Source organism: Corvus hawaiiensis, chromosome 3 (genome assembly GCF_020740725.1).
Source record: "Corvus hawaiiensis isolate bCorHaw1 chromosome 3, bCorHaw1.pri.cur, whole genome shotgun sequence".
NCBI lineage: Eukaryota > Metazoa > Chordata > Aves > Passeriformes > Corvidae > Corvus > Corvus hawaiiensis.
This window is the reverse complement of record NC_063215.1, coordinates 14,915,618-14,940,796: the sequence shown is the minus strand read 5'-3', so window position 1 is coordinate 14,940,796 and position 25,179 is coordinate 14,915,618.

The window sequence follows — 25,179 nt, the reverse complement described above, 5'->3', positions numbered from 1 at the left end:
GAGGTGGCAGATGGGGAGGGCTGCCCCACTCCTTCCTGGGTCCCTGGGTGATGACCTGGAAAGAGCTGCAGCCAGGTGAGGTTACATGAAGCTGGTTGGGTTTAGGTTTCTGTTCTCCCTAAGCTCAGCAGCCTGGTGTTTTTGAATTCAGTTTCATTATCGGTGTGAATATGAGTTGCAGGTTGTTTTCTCCACACTGGATTGTTCCAGTTATACATATGCATTACTGGCCTGAGCTTAGGCTTCAATGCACAAGGACTTGTGTGCACATAGTAACACATCTCAGATATGAAAAGACTAAATAATTACTAGATATGGAACTCCTTGCAGAAAGAAAAAGGTCGTTTTGCAAAAGTGTCCCTTTAAGTCCAAAATGAAGCTGCTGAAATAATGCTCATAACAAGGTTTAGCTGCAAAGCTCTCAGCAGTTTTACTAATAAGAATTACTTCCAGCAACTCTGTATGTGAAGAACTGTGACTCCAGGCAGACTCACATCTCCTGTCAGGTATAAAGAAACACAACCATCAGCCCTCCTGCTTTGTGTGTGACTGTTAAGATGAGGTATGAAGGAGACCAATCCATTCTGAAGCAGCTGGCATTTTGTGAGAGGCTAATTTTATTCATGAGCAAAAGTGATCTGCTAAATACAGCCTATAAAACCAGAATTAAAGGTAGATGTAAGATTATAATCAGAGAAATAAAATATTAGCCTTTCCACATCATATAAATCCATGCATTTTTTTTATAAGCGGATTACTTTAATCAGTGCTTGTTCATTGGCTGTAAGTTAACATCTAAAATCTTGGCACTGATTTTTGGCACGTTTGCTGAGACAAAATATCATTATTAAAAATTAGAGCAGATTTATTCTAAAATATTTTGCTGCACTCTAACAATTGTCTGGGTAATCGCTGACAGGAGCGTGCAGGCAATGATGCCAAAGCACTGAGTTCTTTATTGTTTTCCAGTCTTAGCCTCAAATGAAAAATCACAATGATCCAGTGAAATTAATGTACACATTGTGCACTGTTATCTCACCTAAGCTGTGCAAAACTGACTATTTTCACGTTCACTAAATCTGTGTTCAACCAAATTTCTGTGCACACATGTGCACATGCTCACAGAGCTCCCCATACTCTGCCAACCCCATATCGTGTGAACCTTGTCTCAGTGTAATTCTCCACTTCTGAAAGCACAGCTCAGCCACAGCTCGGCTCAGTGCTGGAGATGCTGCCCACCTGAGGAGCACCACCACTGAGAATGTCTCCATCTGATAAAACAGCTTGCTCACTGCAAACCCAGGTCTATAAAAAGATCCTGCTATCACAGCCCTCCTAAAGCAGATTTTGGAATCCAAGAAGTCCTACATAATTGAAGACTTATGAAGTAATTGTAGACAAAAAAGTGGTACTGCAAAGTCCTTGTGAGTCATCCAAATTACAAGCAGAACTGAAGAGTGGTGGCTCACCAGTTTAGCCAGGAGGAGAGGGTTTTGTTTTATGTTGCAGGCCTGTAGTTTACACCCTCTTAGTGAGTGGTTTGCCTGTTGTTCTAAGGAAACTATTTATTCTGCTGGAAGTCTCATTTTCTCTTTGAGGCTTTTCTTCAAATTGCTGTTGTTTATATAAATAGAATCTTAGCTAAAAAGAAACATTTAAAAATGTTTAGCAGGGACTTGCTTTCATACCAATATAGATTTGTGTGTGTGTGTGTGTGCATGCATAGCATACAAATGTGCACATCTGTTTAAATTGAATTAATATAGAAAAAAATCCCAAACAAAAAACCAAGTACAAAAGTGCTCTCTTGCCAACACTGTCCTCTCGTTTGGAGAAAAAAAAAGGAACAGTGGAATTGTTGAAGTATTTCCCTAAGAACAAAGTCAGCCATTCTTGACATAAAGCCAAAAGAATAATTTTTAAGAGGTCCTAAAAGATAGAATAGTCAGATGTGAGATAACATTTAATTTTAAATGTCAAATTTTATATTCAGGAGGGTGTTATAGAAGATGAAGATTAGGACAGAGCAAGTGATACCACTGCAGCTCTTGGTGAGTGCCTAAGACCTTCAAGATTTAGGTGTCCACGTTTTATCACTAGTCAGAAGGTGACCAGAGACATGATCTAGAGAAGACCACAATGTAAAACACAATGTTTCTGGAAGGTAACCAATACTTGTTTTCCTTCTTGAATAGAGCTTGGTTCTTTCCTTAGGCAGTTTTCAGTAGAGATTAGACAGTGGCTGATCAGTTTTGGGAGCTCTGCCAGCTGAGGGAAACTTCTGTAAATAAAAAATGGAGCATCTCTAGCTCAGTTATCTACCTCACCCAGTTCACATAAACTTTTGCACACTTTGAGAAACAGCTACCAGTGGATCCACCTTCTTCTCCATTAAATCTAAGCTCCTGTAAAGCTCATTAGTTTCCAGCACTGATTGATTCTTTCTGATGTGCATTCCAGAAGAATCCATTAAACTATAAGGCCTAGCAGTAAAATTAATCGTGCATCTACTGGATAGTAAAGAGGAATTAATGTCAATAATTAGAGCATAAAAGGATCTTTATCATCATTTCAATAGTGACTGAAATCCTGTGAGTGAACACCAGAGATAGACTGTGAAGAGTTTTTATTTCTCTAGGTTGCTTTATTTCCATTGCATCATTTGATGTAGGCACATGTTTTACCTTAAATGAAAAACACTTTTGATTATGTTGACTGTCTTACAGAAGTCCTACTGATCGCACACCTTTGCTCAATCACTCATGATTTCAGAATAATAAATATTATTTTTAGAGTTACAGAAGAGGCCAGTATCCTGGCATTTTACAGTATCTCGAAGACTACTCATATCAAAAGGAATAAATAAAGTATTGTTAAGTTAATGCCTATGAAAAACAGAGAAGTCAGAATGTTCCATGCCCATACATTAAAGAAGGGATTTCTCAATTAAAAGTGAAGCGCCTTTTTGGCCAGAGCCACAGAACCTGTTAGTCCTTCATCTTCTAACAACACCCAAAGTACTATGCTGGCCTCACTTCTTTAATTTGCGTGGTGACTTGTCTTCTTGGTAGGAATTGGAGATTACTACAAATAAACATGGCACTTCTGATTAATAATAACACAAGTGAGACATATATTTTTAGCTCTGTATGTACAGGACACATGGAAACCCAGCCATTTGTGATCTGCTAAACTTTTAGCATGGACAACATGTTACAGGAGTGAGCACAGCACTGATTATGTATTTTATGAAAACCAGAATTAATTTTAAATATGGATATAGGAAAAAAACAAAAACCTTTTCTGCCCTTGATTGAGCCTGAAGCTTTTTCTCACGGTCTTTTTTTAAGTAGTAGATAACATACATTCAAACTGTTATCTTGGTTTAGGTTCTGGTCATAACCATGTGGGGATTGAATCAACTGGAGAGTTTTAGGATTGCTTAACTTCATAGTTATCTTAAAGCTATAGACTTAATTTCCTGTTAGATAAATGGAAATTAATGCATCCCCTAAGGCAGACTTCTAAAGTGGGTCAAACAAAACACTCTTTAAAATTGTCTGATGCTCTTGGCTGACTAGGGAACATCAGGTACAAGAATCACCATGAAAAAATGACTTACATTAAGGTACTTTTGGGTTACTTGACTCCTATATTCCCGTTACAGTCACTGGAGCCTGAAGAGCAATTCAGCTCACCATAAAGTAGGTACATAGTGCCTGGTCAGCTGAATCGTTCATTGATTGCTTTTACTAGATCTTCATTAAATGGTAGTGGGAGCTTAGACACTTTATCACAGAATCACAGAATGTGCTGAGTTGGAAGGGACCCACAAGGATCGATGAGTCCAGCTCCCTGCCCTGCACAGCACCATTTCCAAGTGGTCACACCTTGTGCCTGTGTCCAGAAGCTTCTTGAACTCTGTCAGTCTGGTGTTCTGACCTCTTCCCTGGGGAGCATCTTCCAGTGCCCAAACACCCTCTGGGGGAAGAATCTTTTTCTAATATCCAACCTCAACCTGCCCTGACATAACTTCAGGCTATTCCCATGTGAGGCCGCCCCAGTGCAGAGCAGACTGGGACAATCCCCTCCCCTGCCCGGCTGACGATGCTGTGCCTGTTACCCCCAGGGCAGGGTTGGCCCTCCTGGCTGCCAGGGCACTGCTGACTCATGTTCAACTTGCCAGTGACCAGGACCCTCAGGGCCCTTTCTGCAGCGCTGCTTTCCAGCATCTCATTCCCCAGTCTGTCCATACACCCAGGGCTGCCCCCTCCCAGGTCCAGAATCCTGCACTTTCCCTTGTTGAACTTCATATGGTTGATGTTTGCCAAGTCCTCTGATTTGTTGAGGTCTCTCTGCAGGACTCCCCTGCATTCGAGGGAGTCAATAGCTCCTCCCAGTTTTGTATAATCTGTGAACTTGCTCAATATCCCTTCTAGTCCTTCATTCAGGTAATTTATGAAGATGTTGAAGAGCACGGGGCCAAGGAGAAGCCCTGTGGAGCCCCACTAGTGACAGGTCACCAGTCTGATGTCACCCTATTCACTGAAACCCTTTGTGCCTAATCCATGAGCCAGTTGCTCACTCATCCCATGATGTGTTTATCCAGCTGGGGGCTGGACATTTTGTCCAGAAGGATCCTGTGGGAGATGGTATCGAAACCTTTACTGAAATCCAAAAAGGTTACATTAACTGTCTTCCCTTGATCAGCTAGGTGGGTTACCTTGTCATAAGGGGAAATCAAATTTGATAAACAGGACTTTCCTCTCAGGAAGCCATGCTGGCTGTGATCAATGACTGTGTTACCTTTCACGTGTTTTTCAGTATCTCCCAGAATAATTTCCATTGCTTTCCCAGGCAATTTCCCAGGCTTTGACAGGCCTGTAGTTTCTGGAGTCTTCCTTCTTGCCCTTTTTGAAAATCAGGACAATGTTCACCAGCTTCCAATCAGCTGGGACTTCTCTGGATTGTCAAGACTGCTCAAAAATCATCAAGACAGGATTTGTGATAACATGAATTAGCTCTCTGAGGATTCTTGCATGAATCAAATCAGGCCCTAGAGATTTGTATGGATCCAGCTGAAGCAGTAGATCCCGCACAATTTCAGGGTCTGCTGGGATTTTTCATTCTTGCAGTCATGGTCCTCCAGTTCAGGGCACATTTCAGGTGTGGTACATTGTAGCCAACACCTTGTGAAGCAGATTGAGGGGTTCCATTAGTGCTCGTTTCTTCGAGATTCAGCGCACAATCCCATTGCTCATCACTGGTGAGCCTGGTTTTGCCCCTTTCCTCCTTTCCAAGTTTACAGCTCTGTCAACAACCCCCTCTAGCTCCTCTGAGCATCCTGTCAGGTTTCAGTAGATGAGGAGTGAGGTGTTGAGCTTTTTCAAATTTTGGAGATGGCAAAAAGACATCAGTGATGTCTCAACATCAATGATGTGCTCAACATCAGAGCTGTGGATGTCCCATCCCTGGGAGTGTTTCAAGGCCAGGTTGGATGGGGCTTTGAGAATCCTGGTCTAGTGAAAACTGTCCCTACCCATGGCAAGGGATTTGAAGTAAATTATCTTTAAGGACCTTTCCAACCCAAACCATTCTATGATTCTATGAATTACCTCAATGGTAACTGCTTTGCAAATTCACTTTTAAATACAGACAAGTTTTCGTGGTTTTTATTACATTAGCACGGTCAGCCAAATGGCTTTGTGGAGCCAACTGCTTTGGGCCACCACATTATGAACTATTTTCAATACTACTTGGCAAGAAGTAGTATCTGGAAGTCTCCTTGCACCACGGCTTACAGAAAGGGCTGGAGGCCAGCACTGTAATTTCACTAAATACAATCATTTTACCACATCATTGCACTAAACAGGCAGCCACAAGAATGCAAATTTTCCATGAGATGGGGACTTTATTCCTGTTCCTGAAAGAAAGTATGTTATAAATTCACACTTACCCCAGCACACAGAAAGCTCAAAAGAACCCTATGGCTAATTCTATTTACCTTGCTAACGCACCAGAACTTTGCATGGAGCACATGGGAACTTTGAGGGCATACTTGTGTAAATGAGGTAGGATAGAGTTTAAATCCAGAAAAACAAATTTTAAAGATCTAGAGTAACCTATATGAGAAAGCCTATCAGTGTTTCTTCCCAAAAAAGTAATAAAAAAATTAATTCAAAAGCTGAAATTTCTAGAGAAAAATAGGAGTCTCCCCATTTTTTCTAGCTGTTCTGTATAAACTGTCTTCTACAAGGCATGGATGATGAGCAAGCCTGCTTCAGTTTATGTGAAATTACCTCCTGACGAAAATAAAAAAAAACCCAAGCCAGCTGCCACCAGCTTGCTCAACGAAGTTTCGTTATCAGGTAGGTATGCAGTCCCCAATTTGCTGTTATAGTGGTTCTGGCTGCGATGGACTTAACTGTGTTCGTTACAGCCCATATGGTGCTGTGCCTTGGATTTGTGACCAAAATCCATGTGTGTTGACACACTGTTATTTTGGCTATTGATGAACAATTCTTGCACAGAATTGTCCTTGCACAGGATCAAGGCTTTCTCTGTTTCTCATTTTGTCCCTGTGAATAGGTCAGGAACATGCTAGAAGCTGAGAGGAAACACAACCAGGAGAGCTGACCCAAACCAGCTGAAGAGATACTCCAAGTCATGTGATGCTGTGCTCAGCAATAAAAATATGGAGTTTGTCTTGCAAAGAAGCCATTTCTTGGTACATGGGTCTACTTGTAGGAGGTGATGAATAAATGCCTTTGCATAATTTGTTTTATTTTTCCTCTCGCCTCTATTTATTAAAATTTCGTAATCTTGACCTATGAAGTTTCTCACTTGTTCTCTCCCCATCCCACCTGGAAGGGGAGTGAGCGAGCAGCTGTGGAGGTGCTTAGCTGCTGTCTGGGGTCAGCCCATAACACTTTTAGTTCAAGACATCTCAATACATCAAGTCTCAAAAAGTCCCACCAGCATGGTCAAAGAGGATTTGGCTATAGTTTAATCCTTCATTATTCCTCATCTTTTACTTCCCAGAGCCTGCACTTCCCACCTTTAGACATGCTGCTCTTTATTAGCTCTCCTTAGGTTTTAAAAGGAATCATTTATTTGAGGTAGCAGCTAACAGGGTAGCAGAGGATGTGGAAGGGTTAAGTCCAACTCACAGTGGAGCTAAAAATGGGAAGTTTGGTTAAGGGAATGAACATGTTAAATAATAAACAAGCTTCCAAGAACTTACTCAAACTAAGCCTTATTTAAGCATCCAAGTGGAGAATAAACTCCTGTTAGGTTATTACCAAAAGTTAAATATTTTCAAAAGGTTTTCTTATTGGTGCAGGACACCTTGACAATGAATTTTCACTGGCAAGTCATGCAAAAAACATCATCTTATTCCCACTTAAGACACTTAGTTGCAAACATTCATTCAAATAATTCCCACCGGACATCCAAGATTAACAAAATAAATATGTTCCCACACTGCAGATTTTTAGAAGGTACATCGGTATATTGGTAATTTCAAGTTCACAGAAGCATGGCTTTACTCATAACCAGAACAATATAACAGTCTGTTTGGGATTCTGCAAGACAAATGAATATATTCATAGAATTCACAGGAGACATAAAAGAGTTTGAGACTTGGCTGCATTCAGGCTGCTGACCTTGCCCGAAGTCAAGTCCAAAATCAACTACTAAGAAAATAAAATTTCCTATCTGAAAGGTTTTTACACAAATATGTTTACAAATTTCTTCTTTCTACAGTTTAAATGTAAGTAATTATGACAGCAAACTGTACTGCTCAACTTCCAATAATCTTAGAAAAGATGCTTCATTCTTCTTCCCCCCAAAAGCAAGCTTTCCCAGTACTCCACATGCAGCAGCACCATTACAGAAAGTCTAGGAATTGTTTTCCATATTATATTCTTTACAAGTATTACTTTCTGGTCTAAAACCTTTCAGTATGACTGTTTCATAGAAATTCAGTAGATATGGAAAAGAATATCAAGTACTGCAGTTAAGAATTGAACTTTAGTTTTGTAAATACCCAGAAATTTTCTGGATAGTCTCCAAAACTCAACTCTACTCCCCTGCTGCACATTGTTCAAGGCTGTTAGAGAAATGTGAGAGAAACAAAGAAGACCAAGCAGGATGTAAAGGCCCTGCACTGCATGTTCTGATCAAATTTATCAAATCTCAAACAATTTCCCCCCCCCTTCTTTCAATCAGATTTCACTGATGGGCTGAATTCTGTCAGATACTAAGCACCTGCCACTCCTGATCCCACTCACAAGTCAACAACACTCCAGCTCTTCTCAGAAGGGAGAAGTAGGCTTGTTTTTAGCCCGTTTTATGTAACATCCACAGGACTTAAGAGTCTTGGGAAACTCAGTGTCATAAAAACTCCACTTGATTGTTCTGTGTGAGAAATAGAAAGGGATTTACCACACATGTCACTGCTGTAAGAGCAGTTAAGAAATGTAACATGCTGGAGCAGCTCGGCCTCCAGTACTAAACTGCTTCAATTCTTACATCAGACATGGCTTTTACTGTCCTGCTTCAGTGGGGCTCAAGGTGGTCTGTTCTACCCAGACAAAGCTAATGCACTGATTTGGGGTGAGTGGTTGGCTGGGGTGCTGAGTAGCTGGGCTGCCAGCATAGGGCATAGTCTGGGACCCTACGGCTAATTCGAAGCACAGAGTTGGTCCTAATAATTGCCCTTCCTCAAAGCTACCCAGGATGCCTGTGACAAGGGATGCTTAGTTGGATCTCTCAGCTCTTATTCATACAAACTTTTAGTTCAGTTTACCTAATTGATGTAGCTAAGAAAAAATTAAGTGAAAAAATGGCTCAAACAAACTAGTTCCTGGAAAAAGGTCTTTCATAAAGGTTGGGTAAGGGCAAGAAGCTTGTAGGTGTAAGCCCACATTTTGCCAATCTCTGCTATCAAAGCAACTGCTTCAACTGATGCCTTTTCCTGGTCTTAAAATCAAGAGTCAAACATGGTTAGAAGGGAAAAAGGGATTTTACCTTTGTATTTATTTTAAGGATCCTTAGGTGCACCAGGTCCAGGTGGAATGCACTGAAATGCATACCACAATGCATCCCCCCCAAAAGACCTGGTATAACATTATAGGTCTTACTAATTAGCATATCTATCAAAAATTCCCCAATGAGAGCCTTGAATGAGCCCCCCCTAAGGAACCATCCCCTGGATGGTTCTATCTTAGTTTACAGAATGTGTTCTGGAGAGGACCTTGGGGTCTGGGGCACACTGATCCCTACCTACAAAGCTTCTAAAATGTTTAGTCTCCTAGATGAACAAACAACTCCAAGAATGTAGGCAAAAAGCACTAAGAATACAGAAGTTTTAAAAAGGTATAACAGGGATATAAAAGAAAAGGCAAAAAATCATCCTGGCATCACAACCACTGACCTCATCTAACTGTACAACCAAGGGCACTCACACACAAAACTGGGAGATCTGGGATACTTTATCTACTATCATTTCCTTTGTGGGATAAGGGAATGGACAAACAGGATGGACATGGGCATGAATTCCTGAAGCATCGTGTGGCTGTATTCGCCAGCCTCAGGAGGTTTTGCAGAGCAAAAACTTAATACTGACAGGTACCGCATAAATTTATCTTATTTCACTGATTCAGGTCGAGAAGCATTATTCTGCCCTGTTATTAGTGATAAGTGTTTATTATTTTAAGCACTGATCCTTCCCACAGGTCTCAACATTATCTTCATTAGTTTATGCCTGTGAATGGATAAGAGATGTGATCTGTTACTTTCTCCACATTTTTTAAATTGAGATGGTCATAGTCTACTAAGAGACACATTTAAGACCTTCCCTGAATACAATTAATGTTATGTTCTATATGATATAAATATTCCATCCTGACCCCAAAACATTAAGTTTATGCCACCATCTTCCATCAGCTTGTTATTTCTCAAAGAGGAAAGGAGACATTTTCTCTCCATTGCTTCACTTGCATCTTTAAAGCTTGCCAGTTTTATAGACAACAATTCTTTGTGAGCCTCTATTTAATGTTATTAGCTGCCAAAATATGAAGTGTCTCACTGAAGAGGTTCGCAATTATAGTTATTTAAGTTATCAGACTCATTCAGACTGTTTCCCCTAATGAATGATGTCACTTTCTCTGTTGAAGTCTTGCCTGTTCTCAGTTTTTTGGCAGAATGCAAAATGTGCCACACACAGTTCAGTTTTCACAACACATATCAGAAATTGTTCATGGACTTACAGAAGGAAGACCACTGTAGGGCAGTTGTGAAAGATCAGGAATTGCTGAATAAATTCATAGAGGAAGCACTGCTGTGAAATTAGGTCCTTTGTTTCATTTCTAATCTTCCAAGAACCAAGGAGAGATCTTTACACAAGAGTAGAAAGAATAGTAGATCTATTTAAATACTTTGCTTCTTTTGCAATGTGAATTGATCAGAGTGAATGAATTGTTCTGCGCATATCTCTGTTACTAAAATTAGAACAATAAGCCAGATCCCAGCATCCAAATATGCACCTTGACATTGGATGAAAAAGTGCTGTTACCATTTTTGTCCATCACTGTCCACCCTGGGGCAGCAGTGCATCCTGCCAGTGACATCTCGTCATTGCCCTCACTCTGGGGGGCAGGGCAGGAGGATATCTGTGCCAGAGGCTTTGAGCATATCTCCACCCATCTCCTCACAGCTCCAGAAGCAAGGCCAACAGGAGCATACTTCAGAGAATGATGATGAGCGGATGATGTACCTTATAATGAACCATTTTAACAAGTCAAATTCTGTCCCCATGTTAAAACAAACAAACAAACAAACAAACAAAAACAAAACCAAAAAAGCCCTAAAAAAACCCAAACCCAAAACTCAAAAATATATAAAACAACCAAGAAACCTAATGTAGAAAAAAAATCCTCACATTGATTGATTTTCCAGTACAGTATTTACACAGGTCTCAACATTTACGAGACTCAGTTAAAAAGCAAACAGATTTTCTTTAGGATATTTTTTTTTCTATAATGTGATATTGAGTACAGGTTTCATTTCAGGAAGAAATATACCCATTGCACAGAGGTTATGAGAAGAACAACGATGCTTTGTACACTCTAGAGCGCTTAGGGTGAACACAGGGATATAGTCAAGATTAAATATTTAGACACAATAGGACAAACTGAATGCAAATCAGTCTCTACCACTTCTACGGAAGAAAAGACACATCTAGGGCCATGCTAGGAAATATGAAGAGGTGTGCTGTCTTCCAACATATGGAAAAATTAACACTTCACTGAGGAGTTATGGGACCTAACAAGTCATATACTGCTTTGGGCTCTGTGCTTCAAGAAGTATGCAGCTGCAGAGTTCATAGCTAGACTGATAGAGCTGGAGTAAGGCAGAGTATCAACACTGTAGTGTTCTCCTCAGGTGGGAAGCCCCTGGCCTCTCCACAGCAGTTTTGTATCAATACCTCAAGGGCTGAGCTGGGGTCCAGGTCTGAGGTTATCTTTAGATAAGCCCCTGTAAGAGAAATGGAGAAAAAGCTCTCAGGCACTGTGCTGAACTCCCTGTAGAGCCTCAGGCAGGCAGGGGCTGGCATGAGTAAGGGAAGAGGGGAATACCCCACAGCAAGAAGAGTAGAACTGCTCTCAGCCAGCTTTGCCATCAAACGAAACCCACTACTGCTCTGTGGCCCCAGGGACAGATATCAGCACTCACAGAAGGGAACATGTTCTTCACTGTGTTCAGTGTAGAAAACTTAATGGACCCTAGCTACAGCAAGAGGGTTTTCAATAGATAAAAGCTTTCTAGAGTGAGAAATTAATGCAGGATGGGAGCAGGTTGCCCAAGGAGTTTGTATGGTCCATGTTACTAGAGGTCAGGAAGAAACTGGACAAGGACAATGCCCCAAGAACATGGCACTACTCTGCCTTTGGACAGGAGGATAAAGCAGCTCCCCCAGTGTTTGACAGTCTTATTTGACATCATTTTGGCTCCCAGAGATCCAGTACAGAGACTCTGGCCATGGTTAATTTGTAAAGAGGATATTCCCTTCTCTCCCTTCACTCACTAATGTATGGGGGTTTTTAAAAGTGAGAAGACACTTCAGTAGATAAATTACTCTTTAAAGGTAATTACATAATTGGGTCAGGGGCAATGAAGAGCAATTAGGGCTGCTTAGACCTGCAGTTCCCATATAAATATTTAGGTGCACCTAAACATTTGCTAAATAACTTTACAAGTGGGCCCAGAGCTCATACATTTTTCAAGAGAAAATTGTTCTTAATTACATGTCTTTTGACCACTCTATTTCCTGTACTTGTCTCACTCATGTATATAGTGCCATTGAAGTGGGTATCACTTGAGGAAGCCAGTTGAAAATAATTGGAAGTTGGCATTGTTTTACAGAGGCCACAAAGCATTAGGGACAGACTCAGCCTAGCCAGGGTGTCTTCTAACAATCATGCAGACTTGTCTCATCCTGTTCTTACTTTTCCTTGCATCATCTCTTCTCTTGTCCTGCCACATGGTAGGTGTAAGTAATTAAAGTCTGCAGAATGCTTTAAAACCTGTGCTGAAAGAAACTACACAGGAATGCTGGTCATTTGGAACAGTTTCAGAAACAGTCACAGCATACTCACTAATTTTATTTCCAGTCTGAATTTTCCATGAGTAATTTGCAATGCTCATAACCACAAGAAGCAGATAATTTCTTGTATCCAGAAGCTGTATTAGCTCTTATTGTTTGCCTGTTCTCTAAAGGTGAATTGCTCAAAGGTGAGCAAAGTAAATAAAGGAGCTTGTAAGAGTTTGAACCCCATCCATCCTACTGCACAAAACCCCCATGAAGAGCGTCATCCCCCATCATCCTCTTGGCAAGAATGTGGGTCCTACACTAACACTTCCTCCCTGCATGAGTGGCATTAGAAATGTACCAGTTATATATTAAAGTACTGGTATACTTTATTTCAGGAATGCTACCTTTGAATAACTGGCCTATTTAGTTAATCACCAAAGTCTCTTGATCTTTATCAAGTGCAACTTCAGAGCCAAAGAACATGAGTGATTTCCATTTTTAACTAATAGCTCTTCAGTATGGAGCAGCATAGGAGAGATAATCCTGGTAGAGAAGCAGCTACTGCAGAAACTCTGCACATTTTGTCCGAGCTAGATGGAGCTTCCAGCAGAGTATTTTGGAAGAATACAGGAAAAAAAAAGAATTAAAAAGCCCAAAATACCTCTATCACCACCACTGTAAACCCATCCCGAGCTGCTGACCTTTTGGGCACACTGCAAAATTACTGTAGGGAAGAGGAGGACCTCTCGAGTGACGGAGCAGCACAGCTGCCAGCCTGAATACTATTTTAAACACTACAAGGATCAGCTCATCCCCATTACTGTGTGTTAGCATGCCTGCATTTTAACAGACACTATTTTCAGAAGTGTCCAAACCACTTAAAGGCATGTGTCTCGTTAAAGTAAGACAGCTACTGTTGAAAGCACGCTTTCTCTGCTTTCAATTATTGTCATCCGCACTGAGGTCGCTGTGAATTGCTTGAGGAAGCACCCTAGAGAGTAGTTTTCAGTGACACAGATCAAAGACCGTGTAGCGGGTTGAGTTTGAAACCGGGCGGAAAACACCAATTAAATGTAGTGGTTTTGATTCAAAATATTCATTATTTACTTATTTTCCTTCTGTGAGATAAGAATTAGGAGAAAAGCAAAGCAGGCCACAAACCTTAAACAGCTGCAGTACAATGAAAGAGCTTTATTACTAACAGAATTAAAAGTAAAGAGAAAACAACAAAACAAAATTAAAGTAAATTTCCCCCCCCCCCCCCCCCCCCCCCTTCTTTCCAGCACTTCTCTCCTTTTATCCAGCTCACACAAGGGATAACAGAACATGGGATGTTAGTCAGTGTTGCAGTTCTTGAAAAGTCTCTCTCTTATGCTTAAGGAAAAAAGGGTTTTCCTTCAGTTGCACGTGGTTCCCAAACTGCCACCAATAGCAGACCCGCCCGGAAACAAACAGTCTGCTATGTGTAGAACATCTCTCCCATGAAGAATTTCACAGTTCTTTCACACTACAGAACATGGGCCATCACATGGGGTTATTCATCTTTTTAAGGATAAGTTATTTTGGCCTGCACACAGAGGCTTTTCTTCGCCACAAGTCTCTAACAGCCTCTCACTGCTTCTATATAGCCTGGCATAGGCACTCTTCACAAACTTCATAGGCACACGTTGATTCTCCACCCCCCCCCCCCCATGTTCTTCAAATGGATTAAAGAGACAAACAGTTTGTGGTATTACAGTTTCTTACCACGGCATGCAAGAAGGTTTCTTTTAAGCTGCGCGCCAGAATCGCGGCACCGCCCTCTTTTCTCCCGTCGCCATGCTCAGCTCCGTCCCACGTGACTCACTTCTCTTTCTCTCTGACTCTGAAGTCGCCATGTTGAAGGGTGTTCTTGTTCAGGCTTTACGGTGGGGAAAGCCTCGCTCCCTCTGTGCTGCTGGCTGCGTGGTGTCCTCTTCAGTTCAGCACGGAGTGTGCTGGCTGCAGACAGGAGGCTCTGCCGGCTCCCGCTGGCTCCGCCGGCTCCGCATGGAGAGGAGAGGGACCCGCCTGTCCCCAGAAGCCGCGCTGGATGGGTTTAGCTGTGAGCAGTCCATGGCTGGTTTTAGCTGCCTGCGGCTCTGGGACAGTCCCCCTCAGTGACCCAGGGTCCGTGCCGCAGCGATGGGAAAGGGGGAAGGGGCAGTGGCCCCGGCCCGGCCCAGCGGGGCCGGGAGGCTCGGAGCCCCCCCACCTTCCAGCAGGCGAGCTCCGACCAAAAGGGGAAGTCCCGCCTTTCCGTGCGGTTTAAATATGTAAATTGTGAGAAGCGTAATTGGTCTTAAAGACTGTCCATCAACTCAGGGTCAACCCAACACAGACCGTAACTCTGCTCTGCTCAATAACCTTTTATAGTTTTGCTGTATCACCATTAATCACCTTCTTTCTTTCTTCTTCAAAACCACCTATCCATCTTTCAGGTTGATGAAAAATATTTCCCCATTAAGAGCACATTATTGCTAGGAACAGCCTGTCCACCGTGCAGAAAGTGCTATCACTCCTCAATATAACCATGTTCTGCTGCTGTATGCTTGGGAGAAAAGTACCTCTGGGCTTTTGGAGCATCTCCTTCATGGCTGCTCTACACCTCCTCCTTCAGCCGATATCTGCCTCACTAACTAGCCCTGCATCAGGCTGATTCTCAGACACAACTGTTGCTGTCATTTTGTTTTCTTCAAACAGAGATATCTCTCTTAAATTGTTCCTCAGAAAACATTTTGTCTTTTCTATGCTGCCCAGATGGACAGCCAGAAGTGGAAACTACCACAACAGGTATTAATGTGTTTTTGATATAAAACTTCCCATGGGGAAGGTGAACACTTATTCCTGCCTCTGCCTTAGCACCAGGAGCAAATCTGAATGACAACTTCCATGGGTTCATAGTCCAAGTCTTCTCATCCTCTCAATTTGGCACACGGATAATATTTTTTTAATTCTGGAGACCATGAATGGGAAAGTTTTGGGAGAAAGTGATCTGGTGTGGCTGAATCAATGACAATGACCAGTCTTACAAGTGAGGAGAATCAGCAACCAAACCCAGGACAGGGAGCAGAGCATAGTTTAAATAAAAAGCACAGATCAGCACTTAGCTCTTAGTCACAGTTATAGTCCTTCGTGTCTCAGATATCATCCCCAGGCAAATTCCATCATGCAAAATCCTATGAGATTCATAGACCTTGGACTTGCGTTTTCTCCTGTAGAAATTTCATTGACAAAAGTGATAAAGCATTTTTTCCCTGTTTTTATCTCATGTATTTGAAAGCAGATAGCAGTTGCCTGTTCCAATGCTGGGATATGTCTCCAAGCCAGGCTTCAAAGACAGCTCTGACCTTATGCAGAGATCACAGGAGGCAAATCTCCTGTTATCTTGTTATACCATTTCTTCCAGAAGAAACACCACAAAAAGTTTCCATTGCAGCATTTTCCCTTTATTCCAGGGGGTATGGTGGGAGGAAAAGTTTGATGAATTGTGTATTCCATGGTACCCTCAAAACCAGCTGTTTCAGGTCAGATCACACAACAGAGAGGGTATGAATTTAGAATAAAGTTTTGTTCAGAGCACCAAACTTTTATTACCTCTTTTTGGGTGAATGGGATCAGAGATAGAAGGACTGGTACACCAATTTTTCAAAAGCAAACACCCTCCACAAACTATCTGTAAGGAGCTGCTCTCTAGGCATAAAAGTATCCCCACAGCTCTAAAAAGCAGTGATACCTGGATTTTATCTCAGCCATTTATTTATCTCATAAATGGTTTAAATGTTGCAATAGCAACGGCCGATAAGTCTCAAAAGGGCCTATAAACCAGCTCCCAGCCTGGGGCTAGACTGTCTAGTTCTTTTTGGATTTACATACAATTGTGCAGTTAGAAACACTCTCATTGGTAAATCAGCCAAGAGCAATCTTTGCACAATGTGTTTGCTTTCACAGCAATTTATTTAAGGTTAATAAAATAAAAATAAAACAAACCAGTGTTTCTTATTTTGAAGAACTAATACATAACCATTGCATGTAGCTGTTTTCTTGAGGTTTCCTCAAGAAACACTTTGACATTTTGTAGTGGAATATATTCCACACTGCATAAGCCAACAACTCATAGCAGCAGTGGATTTTGCTCTGATAACTCAAATAGAAGATAAGGAAAAAAAAAAGACAGATGTCTTCAGCATTTTTAATCCATCAGCTATTTGAATCTCCAGCTTCTGAAAACCCTCAAGGATGATATTTATCTCCAGGAAACACAGTGGGCCAGAGCCAGGGTCTGGTTAGGTGGCTTGAGGTAGGATACAGGTGAGGAATCAGCAATGTCTGTATCATGGGGGAAAGGCAGCATATTCACAGCCACATAAAAATATAGCTGCACCCTTGGCATAAGCAACAGGACAAGGGGAAATAGCCTCAAGTTGAGCTAGAGAAGATTCAGATTGGATGTATGGAAAAATTTCTTAACTGAAAGGGTTGTCAAGCATTGAAACAGGCTGCCCAGGGAAGTGGTGAAATCACTATCCTGGAGGTATTTAAAAGATGTGCAAATGTCACACTCAGGGACGTGGTTTAATGGTGGACCTGTCAGTACTGGGTTAATGGTTGGACTTGATGATCTGAAAGGTCTGTTCCAACCTAAAGAGAGTTTAGGATTCCTTGTGTTAGTACTGTAAGACACTGACCCACAAACAGCAAAGTACGTCAGATGCTACAAGACTTTTCTTCTTGCAACAGCCAAAGAGATGCCATGTTGCTGTTGACCTCCTCTGTCACATTCCTGAGCCCTTAGCATCCAAAGGAGCTTTCTACACAGTGTGGAGTGGTGGGGTCTTGCAGGCTGCCAGAGCAGAGCCCACCACCTCAGCACCCACCTCTGCACACATCACAGGTGCCTTATTCAAACAACAGCACCAGAGCAGCTGGGGCTAGCACCTGCTTTCCAGCAAGGAGCAGAACCAGGGATGAGGAGCATTTGGGATTCAGATTTCTTCTCAGACAGGGAATGTCACATACCCTCAGTACAGTGCATCAGCTGGAGGAGGGACAGCAGCTTTGAGCCTCTCCCATCACAGGTGCTGGTATGACAAAGCCAGTTGTTCAGACAAAGCCTGGTTTTACACACTCACAGACCAGTCTGCTAGACAGCACTCTCCCATGGGCCTACATGAATGCAATAATCATATACAGAAGCTATTTGAGGGGGAAAGGACCAGGATTTGGGATTCTCTAAGTCCCAAGAGAGATTACATCAGCCTCTTACTGCTTTAACATGAACATGAGTTTTGCTTCACCTTCTTGGGAGTTTCAGAGGGGCTGGAGGAAATCCCATCTCAGCTGTACATCTACCCAGGCTGAGGCCATTGTTGGCTTCTACACTTTATGAAAGTGAAAATAAGAGAGGAAGATTCAAGGTTACAGTGCCAGGACAGGAATTAACTCTAAAATATTTACAGATTTTTTTTTTTTTTTGAGACACAGTTACTTAGACTATTATTATTATTATTATTATTATTATTATTATAGAATACTCAGAGGCATTCACTCAGCCAGTTCCAAATTCTCTCTGACCTCAATGGCAGTGGAGCCCAGCAATGCCCATCACCTGCCCGAGCTGTTCCTGGCCCCTCCACAGACAGCAGCTCTAAGCAGGAGGTAGCCTGGAGCACCTGCCTCTCCTTCCACCCTTGCCTTCCAGGGGAAAGGTGTTCTCTGCAGATGCCCCAGCACAGCTCCCCATCATCAGCAATACCAGAGAAACCATATGGTGGTAAATAAAAGGATGAGCACTAAAATTAAGATCCTGTAGTTTCACTAAAATTAAGATCCTGTAGTTTCAGTTTCATCTGTACTTGCTTTGCACCACTCAGAAGGAAATTTGGAGTAACGCAAGACAGTCTGTTGGGGTAAAACAACCAGTCTGCTGTCCTCTCTGAGGGACCTTCTGTGAGGAATTTTTGATCCACTCATGAAGAAAGTTAAAAGTCACAAGAGGAAATCTGGTATTTTTCTTCTCTTGAAGAAATGGTGGTTTTTAAGTAATGCATTTAGATGGTAGAAGTGCCTTAGTCTCAAGAACCATGAGCAGATAGGAGTAGGAAAAAAGAGAGAGCAGCAGAGAATAGCCATCCTCACTGAGTCTTCCCTGATGAGGATCAGAGGCCTTTCTCTGCACTGCTGCCTGGAGCCCTTCCAGCTTAGTACTCCAAAGCAGTTGACAGCATTTTATAATTTATGTTTATTACAGCTCAGGGCTGGTGCTCAGGATACAAAACTGGTTAAAACACTGTCCCACCCTCTTCTGAAGCTCTGCAAAAACACTAGTGTAGGAGCTCATAAATACACAATAAAATAACAAAGCAGACACAGAAGTGAATATAAATACAGGGTGAAGATAACTCTTCTCACAGTAACTTACAGTGCCCTCCACTCCTGTGCATACCTGGTAGCAAGATAATTGAAAATTAAGTTCTGCTGTGAGATGGTTAATTAGTGAAATCCATAAGAGTTGCATGTCTGCATGTATATATTGCTCAGATTTTTTTCCAGAGGTCCAAAATACAATAGGTCTACTTTCATGTGACAGCATTTGATTTCTTTGATTTTATGAAAGGGAGCAAAGCAGTGAGAGGAAGATACAGCTTGCCTTTCTGCTCTAGAAGAATTCAGAGGGAAGCATAAGACTTGGTAAAAAGGCATAGAAATATTCAGGAAAATATTTATGTACTTGCAAATAATCTGTTTTGTGAGCCATTTTGGATATCAAAATAAACATACATATAACGTACCCATGTGCAGTTATATACATGAATAACCAAGTAGGGAAGTTTCTGTAAAAGTAAAAATGGAGGGTTTATGATCTTTTGTTTATGAAATTATATGCATATTCAAAAAACCCTCATTACATACAATATTTTCAGTGCACATGAAATATTTGATTACAAGAAGTTTATATTTCTTTATATAACAAATTTTCTGTCATATTCACCACTGTGTTACCTAAAGATTTTCCCAGAGTGCACTAATCAACATTGCAAATTATTGTTGTCTCTGAGGCAAAAAAGACAGCTGAAAAATGGAACTTTTCCTTACAGTTGAAGGCAACAATGTACCTCTGTCCCTCAGGGAATTTCTTCAAGGGTTTCAGAGTGATTTTTTGTGTGGATTCTGCTCAGACAAGCTTTCTCCTTATCATAAAAGTGCTGTACTGCAGAAGAAAGACAGGCAAAGCCATCTGCATGCCTGCAGGAGCCTGTGAGAAGCTTTCTGCATATCCTTAGCCTCGAGCCATAAAGCGCTTTAGCACTAAGGGCTGGAAACATGAGCTTGCCTCAGCCTTCTGTAAGAAGATAATTCAGAGAGAGGAAAGGTTTGGTGGTGTCCTGGCAGCTGCACAGCTGAGGAAATGTGTTCTCACTACTTAGAAGTGCCAGAGTGCTGCACACTTCATGCCTCATTTCGGTTTTGCTGCCATCCAGCTAAGATGTATTATCCAGGTCATGAAGCAATGGCTTATCTTACTCCCAAGGGTAGGCTGGAGTCTGTCATCCACCCAGAAGTGAAAGAAAGAGTTAATCATAAACACAGATACTCAAAGCAGTGGGAAATGCAATAATCATCAGCTGCAAGTCGCTCCAGGAGACCTGGCGTTATGCAATGGCCAGTTACAGTGTGCTTGGCTTGAATGTGAACAAATATATCTGAGGGGACCCACTTAAATGGGGTGGACCAGAAACTGACTGGGAAAGTCCTATAAAGAAGACTAATTTTTTATAGTTGTTTGCTTGTTTCAGCAGCCTTGACAGTGCTAGTGCTGAAATGTAGCCAGATGGCAGTTCCTGCATTTGCTACCTCACGAGAAGATAAATGCAATGCTGCATTTTTTGGCTGAGTCTGTAGGGTATGAAGTACCCTGTGAGGAGGTCTAGGAGGGGTTTGTGGTGTAATTCAAATACATCCAAGTAAGGCAAGGTACACTAATGTCTCTGTTTCTGTTATACTTCATTGTTGTCACATCTTGAAACAGTCTGGGAGCTGTCATTTGTCCCAGATCAGCTGGACACCCTCCATGGCATCAGTGATGGCTCTGTAGTGATGTCTCAGGCTGGTAGCAATGACATGGTTTGAATCAGAATATGGAAATCTGCCCTGGGCAGGTGGATCCAACATCTGCAGAACCTCTAGTTCACTAAACAGCACCTGCCAGCTCCACAGCTAGTCAGGGAGCAGCCAACAGATAACTCCTGACACCAGTATGATGTGCTCAAACAAATGCATTTCAGAGTACTTTAACATATTCTCAAACCATACAATAGTTTTATGGGTGCCTAGACACCCTAAGGGTGTGTGTAGTGAACTTTATTCCTTTTAGAGAGAAACTAAAAGTGCCTGATGTTGTTGTCATGAGGTTGGTCTGGCCACATCTACATCAGAGTTAGCAAGACCCCAAAGGTCCAGAAGTGGAAGTAGCATTTGTGCAAACAGGCTGAACCAAGGGACTGAGCTGGCATCTCTGCACCTCACTGCATGATGGAGGTCACCAGCACAGCCCGGCATATGCTCAGCTCTGTGTGATGCTCTGAGAGCAACAGGAGTTTTCCATTTCTCTTCACTACTGACTATCTCTAGGATTTCTCATAAGCTGTGAGCATCTTCCCTTCCAGTGACTTGTAGGTGTACAACAAAATGCTGTGCACCATCACAGCAAGAGTCACATGAAATGCTTGACAATATAAATGGAGTTAGTAAGTGCAAACATCCACTTATGTTGAGTCTAGCTGGGAATTATAGCTTTAAAGCGTTGCAGCCCATTCAGACACCTGAAAGGACAAGACATTGAAAAAGCTTTACTAGTTTATTTCTTGTTTGCATTACCTTGTGAGATCTTAGGGTCAGTGTGCCAGAGCTACATCGACAATGAAAACAGTAAAGTGCAGAAAATGGTCCAAAAGGGAAATCAAGGTAGTTTCATAACTAATAGCAGATAATCTGATGTGATTTAGAAGTTGACCCTGCTTTGAGTCCAGATACCTCCGTCTAAATTTTTTTAGGAAAAATGGTAAATGATTCAAAGGATCTTCTATAACCACATAGCCACAATTACATCAGATGACATAAGACATATACTGTAGCCAGCAGTTCTAAAAAAGTGACACAAAAAGTGTCTGTCACAGTTGCCCAATGAAAATTTGGTAAAATCATCAGGTTTCCGTTTATTTCAGGACATGGATATTTTCCTAGGTGTCCCTCAAAGACATGATATATTTTCAAGATCATTGCATGGAAAAGGACTACCGGTCCCAGCCTTAGTGGTGAGAACTCCGTCCCATACTCTGAATCATTAATAAGGACATTGGATGGTCTCCCACCATTGGTCCCTGAGGAATTCTTCAGGTAGATTTTATCTTACTGATCACAACACCAGGAGTTCCAGACAATTTTCTACCAACCTTATCATCCACTAATCCAGCCCTTATGCCCCCAGTTATGATAACAGGATACTGTGGGTGAGTGTCAAAGGCCTAGCTAAACAACTTATGCTGCTGTTCCTCATCTGCTGAAACATCCGTCCCATGCCAGAGGCAGATCAGGTTGGTTGCGCATGGCTTTGGGACTTCCATACTTGCTCCTCTCCAAAACCTTCTTGCCTTTCATTGCTTGGGAATAGTTGAGGATCTGCTCTATAATCTTCACATGGGAGTTAAAAACCAGCTGTGTATATACTAAAACCTTATTAAAAGAATTTGGAGTAACTAGAGGGATGGCAAAAAAATAAACAAAGTTCTCATTTTTCTATATACAAAGATTAAAAACCTATCAGCCCTACCCATCAGTGTCTGCCTCTGAGACTGGATTCTGCATTAAGTGATTTTAAACTGCTTCTTCTTGGAATATATAATTCATGTATGTCTATGAACTCCTCAGAGTGAATAAATCGTTATTCACCAAATGAGCAAACTTTCCTCTGCCAAACTACTGCCAGAGTGATTCAGAGTCAAACCTAATTTATTTGCACTTACATTTGAAATAAACAACATGCATCTCATCAAATTATGTGGAGTCTCTAAAAGTTAGGACGTGCACCTTACTCCAGATCTCCCAGCTGATAAATGATGCTGTTGCAGACACTGCCCTTCCTAGCCACATGTTTCTATAGGTTGTAGTTCTGGCTACTAAAGGAAAATGCCAGTGGTGGACAAGTCTTCAGCTGGGTTATTGTAAAGAATGACAGCCCCTTGCTGGTTAGCTCTCTGCAAGAAAGCAGCTCTGTATATTTGATGAAAAAGCAGTAGCTATTCTATACTAAATGCTGAATTAACAAGCCATAACTAGCCTTATTAGCACCATTACTGCTAAAAAAAAAAAAATCCCTAAGAAGCTGTAGAGAGACTAAGCAAAGGGACTTATGCTAGAAACATGTATGAGGATATGTGCTAGGTCTGGCTGGGATGCAGTGAACATTCTTCACAGTAGCTCATACATCGCCATGCTTGGGACTTTTTACTAAAACAGTGTTTGTAACACAAAGATGTTTTAGTTACTGCTGAGCAGTGCTTAGACTTAAAAGTACTTTGCTTCTGCAAGCAGCTTGGTTTCAACTATTAAACTATTAACACTCAGCTAGTCCCTCAACACACAGGTTTTTGGCTTTTGTTCTTCAGATTCTCTCCCCATCTCTGCCAGTGAGTGAGAAGCTAAGTGGGGGCTCAGCTATCAGCCAGGATCAACATACAGTAGTCTATAAGGATATGTATGTTAACCTAGGATCAAAAATACCTGGTTGTGTGCTCTACTGGCTCTTTAAAGCACCCCCAGGATAAGATGAGGATTCATGTCCCTGCAGTACAGCCTGCCTAGGTCAACATAATGCAAAATAGTGCAAAAATCAACACACACTTACTCTGCTGATTGGTGAGCCTTGAACAAATTAGTGACATAGAAAGTATCAGCCAGAGAAGTGATGCCAGGGGCCCTCAGGAAACCTCACCTTTCCAGGAATGTTTCCTCAGCAGAGTCCCCTAGGAAAGTTGCAGCTACACTGCTAAGCAGCTGAATCCCTCTTGAGCGCAGCTGTGCTACCAGGATCAACAGGAGACCACTAGCTGCCTTGCAATCCCTCTGTTGAGCAAATATTGGTGTTGTCATTTCAGACCTACTCCATGCCCAGCTGTGAGCCCGTTGCCACTCACAGATGGGTCTTTAACCCCAGCAGCAGGATCCTTAACAAGATGCTCTTCTGGGCTGTGAAGCACAGCTGAGAGTACAGGCTTGGAGTGTTGGTGGAAGGTGAGAAGTGACTGACTCACAAACTGGTACCCTGCAGCTGTGTAAGCAACCTGGCCAAACCAGGCTGCTCTGAATGTTGTATTTTCATCACAGACAGAAAAAGACAGAAATCTTTTTACCACCTGTTTTGCAGAGAAAATGCTGTCAGACACTGAGAGATACTCCAGGCACCTCCTGGGCTCTGCTGCCTTGCTGCACTCCTCTCTCCTTGCCTGCATTGCCTTTCAGCCCTCTGCTCAATTCCAGCTATGCATCCAGTATCTTAACAGATGAGACAGTTTTTTCCACTTTGGTTTCGTCAGAAGCTTCCTGAAAAAACTGCCATAGGAAATTTGCACGGCCTTTATATTCAACAAATTATCCCACAGGACATTTTGATGGAAAAAAATATTCCAACAAAGAAAGCGGTCCAATGTACAGCATCCTGAATGCCTTAATGATGTATATTCATCACCATTTCTTGTTTCCTTTTCTTTCCAGAACTGTCTGTGCTGATGAGCAACTTATCTGGGAGGTTATTTCTATGAAGGGTTCTGCTTCTACCACTTCAGCAGGGCAGGTCTGGGTCTGGCAGAAAGAGATGGTCCTGGGAAGGAGTTCAGAGGGGCTCTCAATGCACACAGGAGTGGAGAGTGAGAGACGCCCTGTCTGCAACAGCTTCTGCCCACTCTGCTGCTTGGGTACAGTTTCAGAGGACTGACGTCATAGGGCTTTTGAAAGGGGACATATTTCAGTGACATTTTGCTTGCCTAAGCTCATGCTGGCCTGGAGACCTTCTAGATCACTGGTATATGTTTTATATCCCTTAACACACCACTTCCAAATTAGGCCAAGACTATAGTCATTCTGTACTGATAGTGTACGTAGTCCTTCATCCCAAGAGCTGAGTGCTTTATACATCCAGATAACAAATTTCCAAAACATTCTTAAAGATATTTATTCTATTAAAGTGCAAATGACAGTGGAAACTTCCACAGTATTATATATATCTATCAGTTCAGGCAAATCTCAAGAATAAAATGGAAATGTCCCTATATATGGCCTTTGGAACCCCAGTGACCAATGTTCTCACATGTGTCAGATCATGGCATGTGAATTTAGTTGAGGAACAGGAATAAAATCAGTCATTAACTACTACCACACATTTTTTATAAGAATTTCTGTTTATGCAAGTTTGTTACTAGCATTTAGCTGCTATAGCAACAGGCACTTTATAAATGAGCAAAGTCGCAAAAACAACATTCCCAGTTTTATTTGAGCTTCACTGAAATAAAGAC